The following is a 10,392-nucleotide window of genomic DNA, read 5'->3' on the forward strand; positions in this document are numbered from 1 at the left end:
CAAGAGAGCAATATAGTTCTAACTATCAAAGCCAGCAACACTTCAAGGCTTCAAAAAAAACTTAAAGTGGCATTACCATGCTAATGTTACCTATTTGTACTGTAACTCTAGATCAAAAAAGCAGATGTTTAAAACTGGATAAGGCTGCTCAAATTTAACACCATTATCTTGATAAGCTTCCCCTACCATGCTCCTCCCTACTTTTAAAACATTACCCAAGCGAAACAAGTAATTTTAAGGATCTTTCTCAATGTAATCATGTAACCATCCCTGTTACAATTTGTGTGGCAAATACTAAGCTTTAATTAACTATATAAATAGAAGTAGTTACGGATAGAAAACACAAAACAAAACAAAGAGCCAACAGTAAACAAAACACCCTAACAGTTTGTTTTCCAATTTTAAAAAGGGCAGTTACAACTGCAAGTTCAGCTGAAAGCCTTTTACACAGCCTCTGCTTAGCTGGGATAATAGATATGTTCACACACTAAGCATCAATTCTGAGGGCTTGTTTCATTAAATCACAGAATGGAAGTATATTTAAAGGCTTGTTAATCGGATCAACAAACTACATGTGAGTTTGGCCTTCGAACTACATGGATAAGGCCTTCCCAAAATTGGGGATAATCTGCCCCACACTCACAACAGAACGCCTGTGCAGTTCACCACTGTCTGCCCTTCCTGATTTTCTTCTGAGGCTCCCAGCTGGAGATACATGGATATTTGTGGTCATTCATGGTGGGTGTAACAATCTAGGGAGTGTCTCCTCAAGACAACACAAAGAGCCAACAGTAAAGGGAAAAGCTTCCTTTAACTCAAAGGCTTCCTTCCTGTTCCCTGTCTTAAAAAAAAAAAAGGCTCCAAACTTCTTCCCTTAAAGGAACTGCAACCAGAGGCTGTCCTCATGCCTCTTCTGGCAGCACCGAAGCTCATCACACCTACAGAACAGACTTTGAAGGATCCCACATAATCCACAACTCCACTCTGCTTTCAAAAGAAAGGGTAAAAGGCACGAACCAGAGGGACGGACGGACACATACATACACACACACACCAGAGTTGGCTCACCACCGAAGATCAGAAATACTGGGGATTGACCATAGTTTGGTTGAGTTGTAACAGAATGCTCAGAAACAAAATAAGCTGTGCAAGGAAGCTTTAAGCGAACGGCTCTGGAAATGTCATTTCTCCACCCCCCATGCATGCATACTTATTGCATAAAACAGCTGTATGCCTGCAAGAACAGCTTAAAACTCACTGGGTCCTGAAAGAACACAACTGTACATGATGAAAACGAATTGAAAAGTTCACAAGGCCCCGCAGCCACATGTGGAAGCTGCTGTCCCAGTGAAGGAAGGAGGCCTGTAAAATGTCTAAGGACCCAGGCTCCTCGCTAGCTGATAACGACCTCGGGTATCTGGAGCTGGTGGCTGTCTTATTTCACTTGACACCTTCCATTCTCTCATCAGCTACTGCAGGCAAACTGAGCCTGCCGAGAACAGTGACCCTGTCCTCCGCAGCTTTCCCAACACTCTGACAAGAAGTCAATTACAAGGCAACCCATTTCAGCCTCTATAAATTGTACCTATTTATTCTATTTGACTCTATAGTTAAGTACAGTTGGGATGAATCTGAACTTCAGAGCCTAAAAAAAACAGATGATCTAGTGTAGCTCTCAATTTTACAGATGAAGAAACTCCGATGGAAAAGGATTATGGCTAGTTCAAGGATATAGACCAAGATAGAGGCAGAACCAGAAGGCACACATTCTTCCTACCCACTTCATCGTGTCATGCTGATCATCTACACAGGAGGGGTACAGGAGCTGAGGTTGGTATCACCACACAGTTTAAGGGCTAACACAGGGAACTGTGGTCCACAGGCCACTGGGAAGTAAGACATCAGTATCAGGTGAAGGAACAGGCAAGTCCCCTGCATCTACACAATTTAGGTAATTCCTTTCCTCTCTGCTGATATTCAAGTACAAACAAATAAGGAAAAGCTTTATGATTAAATGCACCTGGCAAAGAGTAAGAGGTTTTTTTCTAGAAATGGGAGAGAATTTATTTAACGTCCAGAGGCATTACCTTCACAACAATACACACCCTTAACACAGGAAGACCCTGTTGAAGTTCCACAAATTGCCTTTAATAAGGTAAATATTTAGGCTGATTTTATGAGGCTCTCAAACATTAATTTTGAGAAAGTTAGTGGATCTGAGGATTTGCATACATGATCACAATCAAATGGTAAAATAAATCAAACAACAACTTGTGAAAGTGGGCATTAAAACCTGGTTTATTACACGAGACCAGCGGTTTTCAACCTTGGCTACATATGAGAATCAAGTGCCAACCATGTGAGACAGTCACCGTGGCCAGTCAACCTGGTCAAGCCTTTAAATGACTACACCCCCAGATTTCTAGTCATCACAGATGAGGCCCTAGACATTACGGAGATGAGATACGTCATAACTACTTTGCTCTGTCCAAATCCCTGACCCACAGAATCCATGACATAAGAAGGTGGTTGTTTTAAACCACTAAGTTTTTGGGGTGATCTGTGTAGCAACATAGTAACTGGGACACATGGGGAGTACTTAAAAATCCCAACATCAAAGTTGCACTGTAGCCCAATTAAGCCAGAATCTCTGGGAGCAAGGGGGACCCAGCCATCTATTTTTAAAGCACCCCAGGTAATTCTAATGTGCAACCATGGTTGAGAATCATCTTTAGGCCTATGCTGTCCAATGCAGTAGCCACCTGTCATATGTAGCTATTTAAATTAATGAAAATTAAATTTAAAATTCAGTTCTTTGATTACATTAGCCACATTTCAAGTGCTTAATACTCACATATGGTTAATGGCTACCGTATTGAACAGCAGATATACAGAACATTTCCATCACACAGAAAATGCTATTGGACAGTGCTGGTCTAGACCAGTGGCGCTCAAAGCGTAGTTCTGAGCTAACAGCATCACCTGGGAATTTGTTAGAAATGCAAATTCTCAAGCCACACACCAGTCCTGCTGGTGGGACTCTCCAGATGATTCTATGCACACTCAACTGAGAAAACCACTGCTTTTGCTACTGCCCATACAAAATATTTTTTTCCCATGACCTAGCTCATACTTATATCTGAAAATCATCAACTTTTAACTTCATTATAATGAAAGAGAATAGCTTAGGTTGTCATAAAATTTCAAAGATATGTTTTCATATTAGCAAGCTTGTTTGGTAAGAAATGCCTTTCAATTAGCAAAGGAGTATGAAAAAGTTTGGCATGTACATGGCATGTGCAATTTTGTTGAAAATTAGAAACAATCCAAGTTATACATTTATCACTAACTAGATTTTGTGAGACGAAGCCAAATTAAGTGATAAGATAATAAACTGGTCAGTTTGATAGCATTTTGAAAAATTTTCCCAGCCCAACATATATACACATTTTTAATTAAAAATTTCTGAACTAAAATATTTGCAATAGTGATACAAAAATAGGATTTTTTCAAAATCTTCCAACTTGCTGTACTGACTAGAAGTAATTATCTTCATGAATTGAGAGCTGTCTGGGGCAGCTACCACCTTCAATTCTAGCATTTACATTTGCTCTAAAGAGAATCACTATTTTTATTTCTATTGCTGAAAGTTAAATAAAAAGGGAATTTGATAGAATCTTCTAATAGAAATAAAAAAAATAGCAAAGATCATATACAAAATACTTTCTGTATGCTGGGCATTCTTGAATCTAGGCACTGAGAACACAAAAATAAATCATAGTCTTTCCCAGGAGAAACCTAGAATCAACTGAATACAGCTACACCTGAGATAGATCCTTAACATTAAAGACAGAGACCAACACAAACAAAACAATGCATTATGGGCAGGCAGAGGGGTGAACTACATAGGGGAGTCTATCATTAATGTCCTCAGAAAGAGGCAAAAATACCACAACCAAGGAACAAGAATAGGATACTATTTTTTTTAATTTACGACCAAAAAAGGAGCTCTTTGAAAATTAAAAACATGGTCGCAGAAAAGAAAAATTAAACATAAAGGTTGAAAGATAAGTGGAGGAAATTTCCCAGAAGGTAGAACAGAAAAAAGAGATGAAAAGTAGAAAAAAAAAAAAGTAATTAGATCACCAGTTCAGGAAACTAACTCCATATCGAAATAAGTATGGGGGCGGGGGGGGGGGGGGGGGGACACAGAATGAATAAACAGGTGAATTTAAGATTTTTAATCTTTTTTTAAGAACCAAAGAACATGAGTTTCCAGGACAAAAAGGCCCATTATGGTGATTTCACATACAAGTAGGTGAGTGTGTGTGTGTGTGTGTGAAGAGGTGGGGGGGGAGGGTGGGGGGGGGGGGGACGGTGCAGAGAACATTCCACAAGATTCAGAGAGGGAAAACCTAGGTTGCACACTAAGGTTTAGAAATCCAAATAGCTTTGGACTTTTCAACAGAAATACCGGAAGATAAAAGACATTAGGGCAACCAACATCTTTAATTTGATACCCATCCAAACTGTCAATGAGGTGGGTGGGTAGAACAAAGATATTTTCATGGTTTTAAAAACACTTTATCTCCTCAGCACCCTTTCTCAGGAAAATAGTAAAGGATGTGCTCTATAAAACTGAGGCAGTAAACCAAGAAATTAAAGGGAAACAGAAAACCAAGACATTCCACAGAGAAAACAGGTAAGGGGAATCCTCAGAATGATGTGACAGAAACCTCAGGAAGGTGGCTAAACCAGGCAGAGAAGGCCATCAGTTCATAAAGGAGCATGTAAGAAGGGTCAAGGAGAAATGTTTCTAAGAAGATGAAATCAAGAGAGTACCTGATATGTTTGAATGTCCTGAAATGAGGCAAGGGGCAGACAATGTAAATGCTGAATTAAGAATAAGTACATAGAAAAAGCAGCAAATTAAAGGAAAGGGAAAAAATAGAAATAATTGTTAACTCCAGGGGAAACAAAAAGTTCTGTATAGAAAAGAGATAGGAAAAGAGACCACAGAAGAGTACATGGTTCAACTATAAACAGTGTTCTATTTGGTCATATAAATTCTGTAAACACTAAATACTGATGCAACCAAAATTACTATATTGGGAAAATGGGGAATAGAAAGAATTTGGGGTGGGCTGGGGACAGCACATAGAAAGAGAACAAAGAGAGAAATCAAACACTAGCACTACCAGCATGCTACTCAGAAATATGGAGGGAAATTCCAAAAGAATGAGCTAAAATTGCTATATGTGGCTGCCTCTGGGGAAAGATATGAAAAGAATTATTATTTTTTTTATCATAGCCTTTATAAATTATAGACCTACTTTATACTGTCAACTATGTATACTGATTTAAATACACAGGGTAGGGCCCTGGCTGCTGTGTCTCAGTTGGTTGGAGCGTCTTCCCATAAACCAAAGGTTGTGGGTTTGATTCCCAATTAGGGCACATACCCAAGTTGCAGGCTCAGTTCCCAGTTGGGGAGCATACACGAGCAGCCGATCAATGTTTCTCTCTCACATTGATGTTTCTTTCTCTCTTTCGCGCGCTCTCTCTCTCTCCCCCCCTTCCTCCTTCTCTCCTTCCCCTTTCTCTCAAATCAATTTTTAAAAGAACATATTCTCAGATGGTGATTGAAAAAAAATTTTTAATGAAATATATATATAGCCCTAACTGGTTTGGCTCAGTGGATAGAGTGTCGGCCTGCGGACTGAAAAGTCCCGGGTTCGATTCCGGTCAAGGGCATGTACCTTGGTTGCGGGCACATCTCCAGTAGGAGGTGTGCAGGAGGCAGCTGATCGATGTTTCTCTCTCATCGATGTTTCTAACTCTCTATCCTTCTCCCTTCCTTTCTGTAAAAAAATCAATAAAATACATTTAAAAAATATATATATATGTTGGGTGAAAATCAGGTTTACAGTTGGTTATATGATAAATAATACAATAATAAATAATACAAGAATGAACTGTTTCACAATCAAACTGTAAACATACCTTTGCCCAAACCTGCATATATACATATACACACATAATATTTATTAAAATACATATAAACGATATATAAGTGTGTATCTGAAAATACGCATGAAAAATAAATGACTGCGGTTATCTTTATTTTTGAGAGGTGAGGGGATGGGAAGAGTAGGAGTGACAGCAAGGGTGAAAGGAAGGCTTTTCACCATATGTCTCTTTATACTTTGATTTTTTAACTACAACCCATTTTGGCAAATTAGGGGTTCTCATTCTACTCCCCCTTCCTGAACTGAACTGGTGTGTGTGTGTGTGTGTGTGTGTGTGTGTACAATCGCCCAGAAGAAGGTATGCTCTAACTTTATCTGACAAGGACTTTTTCCTGTCCTTGCTACACTATTAGCACCCACATGGCCAGCATAAATGCCGCCTGTCTTTGCAGGGTGCCAGACCCTGGGTCGCTCCCACAGCCCCTCCTCAGTGCTCCGCCACCCTGGGAACCTACCGGCACAGGTGTTTGCTGAGCACCTGCTTTCAGCCAGGTGCTGCTTAGGGGCACGGGTCACAACGGTAAGTAGGACAAGACAGTTGCCTTCAGGGAGCTCACAGGCTCAATGAGGAGGCTGAAGAGGAAATAGGTGATTTGCAAATAACACAGTGCATGCAAGGGCAAAAGTATAGTCTACATAAACTACCACATTCTTTTTAATGTTTCCCCCCATCTCTCACAGGTGAGACCCTCTGTCAGGCCCACAGGTACTGGGCCTACAGTTACCTTTGGATCTCCTGTGCCAAGTACGGTGTCATATGTCTCCTGCATAGTAATACAACTGCATTTTAAGAAACCAATTCAGCCCTGGCTGGTTTGGCTCAGTGGATAGAGCGTTGGCCTGCGGACTGAAAGGTCCCAGGTTCGATCTGGTCAAGGGCATGTACCTTGGTTGCGGCACATCCCCAGTAGGTGTCAGGAGGCAGCTGATCGATGTTTCTAACTCCCTGTCCCTCTCTCTTCCTCTCTGTAAAAAATCAATAAAATGTAAAAAAAAAAAAAGAAACCAATTCATATGTCTTAATGTTTCAGAATAGCAATGGTATGTATACACATCAACCATTACTCTGGCCCTCTGCAGTATATTATAACCTTAGCGTATCAGGACCAAAACAAAACATTTTAACCTCAGAAGCCCTGTGATCTTTGCCCTCACCATGTAGTCTTGGCTTTGATTCCATAAAGTGGGAAAATTATGAAAGCTAAGCCCGTCTGTTTCTTTTCCTGGAAATCAATGCCCTCTCACTTGTTTTACTGGTAGGATTCAAAACTGTCACCCAGTAACTTAAAATTTCTATTTATGACTAATACATTAATAATTTCTTGCAATTTTCAGGAAAATGGGACTTCTCAATTTGATACAGCTTTGCCAAATTTACTTTAAGTACTTCTAAGACGTCAAGCGTTGGACTTCTAGGTAAGAAAGGTAATATTTTTGCCTTTCCCTGAGCACGATCCCAAAACAAATGATAGAAATAAATGGTAAACATAACATGAAGCACTATCGCAATTAATCAACCCAGAGCCCAAGGGAGGAATTGTTTCTATTTTTAAATGCACTGTTGCTTTAAGGGAAAACCTGGTGGAGAAACATGAAACCAAGCTGCATAATGAAAATCAAAATGCATTTGGTGTCTCCATCCTTGCAACGCAGTAATCCTAACCTACAAGCAACACTGTTGCATTGACTGACCCCTCTCTGTCGCCTGTAAATTAAATGACTGGTACCCAGGCAGAACCCCACAGAAAGGGCCCATCTACCACTCAAAGAATCAGATCTGTCAGGAGGACAAAACAAGAGAACACCCATATTTCAATGCTATTCTTATAGCTTCAGAGAAGGGGCTATTCCAATAAGCAAGCAGATGGATAAATCCCGAAAGCATCCTACAAATGTTTACTTAAAAGATCCTGATTAATGATGGCAGCGGCCAGGAAAGCCCTAAAAACGATCAACTGATTATTCAGCATTTCTAATTAACTGTCTACAGTTATAATTACTACCCAAATTCCACAAATAAATATTTCTCACCACAAATGATAAAACTTCATCTCATTAAACAGTACCTAACAGTAGCATTCCTTATGGTTAAGAGTGACAAGGAACAGGTGCAAGGAACCAAAAGAGAAACAGCAGCTACATAACAGCAGTTAGAATATTCTACCTGTTTCCCAGACTGCTTTAAAGAACCTAACCCAACAGAATTTTTTCTGAAACAATAGAAAAATATTGTTTGGGGGTGGTGGTGATATTTTCATGTACTCAATGAGTTTACTTACTAACCATGAAATGTACAACTACACTGCTACACATGTATCTAAAATACTATCTTTAAAATGTATCTAAAAATATTACCCAAGGATACACCCATCATTTAAAAGTATTTAACACAACATTTTAAATATAACTTAGCTATTTACGATAACCATAACAATCTGCTCTAGGTAGCAAAATATTTGCAAACTTGCTAGCTTTGGTACAAAAAAGCAAACAAACAAACAAAACACCAAATCTTACATCCTGATAATTGCTTCCCCCAAATTTAGCAAAACTGTGCCTGAACACCACATGATTATAGAATGGAGGCAGTTGCTTCCTTTAGCAATAAAGTAACAAATCCTACTTCAGAGTCTCCATTGAAAACCTTTGAAGAGCAAAAATCACTAAATTGTAGCGCATCAGTCAACAGGTGACTAGGAACACAAACTCATACTGATCTCTAGAGGAATTAATTTTGCCAAATCTCCCGGTTTTTCATTCCTATATTTTGTAAGCTAATCCATTGCTATGTTGAATGAATTCCAACCTTTTTCTTCTCAAGGGCTTACCAGAAAAATGCCAAATATTTAAATTATTTTAGGGCATTTTCCCATACTGCTGGGTGGAATAGAGCAGAATTAATAAGGATCCAACAGTTACAACTTTTCAAATGCAAATAGGTTGCCCTCTGGTAAACGCAGCCCCCTTTTAAAATGCCCCCCAGTGTCTACACAACTAGGACAATACTTTTGTTTCCTTGAAAATCAAACTTCGCATATTACATTCAGGCATTATCTCAACCCAACATCACCACCAAAAAGATTTTAAATGGTCCAGGCCTCAGCCTAGATCTTACAAGACTGTTTTTGCTTCATTGTGGGGTCCTCTCTCATGTTACACACAAAACACTGTCAAATGAACAAGGCAGTGCAGCGGTGGAAAGAAAGTGGGACACTGGGTCCCCCGAAAAACAAGGTCTTTGGGGTGGTCACCTGCCCACTCTGGCCTCAGTTTCCTTATCTGTAAAATGTGCCTGTCAGACTAATCATCTTTAGGATCCCACCCATCCGGCCCCTCTATGTCCGGGTGCCTCTAGGCTTGGGCCTGCCGGGGACACAGCTGACTGGTGCGAGCTCCAGCCAGGGTGCCGGCCGATGCCGCTCTAGAAGGGGGGGTGGACGGGGCGCGGGGAGGGAGGAGAGGAACTTGGACTTGCAACAGCTTCAGACGGGAGCGTGCGACAAACTTGAAGCCAATCCCCCTAACAATAGGAAAGAGACTCCCATTTTCCGGGCTCAAACTTGGAGACTGCGAGGTCAGGTCCTCCTCCCGCCCTGCGTGCGCCCGCGTTACCTTTCTCCCTGTTTGGTGTTGGAAGGAGGAGGGTGCAGGACCGTCTGATTCCCTTCCATCTCCACCACGCACTTGGTGTTCAGCTCCAGTTCTGAAAGCACAGGGAACACGAACGTTGCAAAGTCGAGCATCCCGCCGGCGCGGGCTCTCCCGGGAGGCGGCCGGGCCGGGCACCGGCGCCCGGGTCTGCACGGCCGGTGCGGGCGCCGCCTCCGCCCGGCTCCCCGCCCTCGGCTGCGCGCTCGCCGCCCAGCCCCGCCGCCCCGCAATTACCAAAGTTGCCCCCGCCCTCCCCGGCCAGACCCCCGAGAGAAACCCGCGGAAAGCTCCTCACCTCGTCGGTTCATGGGCCGGACCCGGACGGCAACTTTTACCTTGGTATCCGACATGTTGGCGGCGCCCGCGCGGCCCGAGGCGGCCCTTCACGCGCAGCGCCGCCGCCGCCACCGGCGCGCGCCCCCCGAGCGCGGCCGCCGCCGCTCCGCCGTGAGCTCCGCGAGGCAGCGCCGAGGCGCGCGGGCCATCCCGGGGGAGCGCGACGCGGGGCACGGCCGCGGCCCGGGGAGGGGCGGGCGCGGGGCGGGGCGGGGCGCGCGGGCGGGGAGGAGGCCGCGCCGGCCCAGGCGCCTCTCTAGCCGCGCGGGCCCAGCCGAGCGCGCAGCACCGCGGCCCCTCGCGGCCGCCGGGGGCCCGGCCGCACCGCCATCTTCGCCGCTCCGCCCGCCCGCCCGCCGGGCCCCAGGCTCGGGGA

At 43.1% G+C, this 10,392-nt stretch overlaps 1 protein-coding gene across 1 annotated transcript in view; it reads right to left on the bottom strand.

The window, feature by feature from the left end:
* The window catches only part of KIF13A (kinesin family member 13A), a 209,267-nt gene extending 199,541 nt beyond the window's left edge, over positions 1–9,726 (bottom strand). The window contains exon 1 of the mRNA XM_081087734.1: positions 9,633–9,726. The gene's annotated coding sequence lies outside the window, so the exon portion shown is untranslated. The remainder of the gene's footprint in view (positions 1–9,632) is intronic.
* Between the last annotated feature and the right edge of the window lie 666 nt (positions 9,727–10,392).

The sequence above is a fragment of the Myotis nattereri genome (assembly GCF_964212035.1).
Source record: "Myotis nattereri genome assembly, chromosome: 3".
NCBI classification, from domain to species: Eukaryota; Metazoa; Chordata; class Mammalia; order Chiroptera; family Vespertilionidae; genus Myotis; species Myotis nattereri.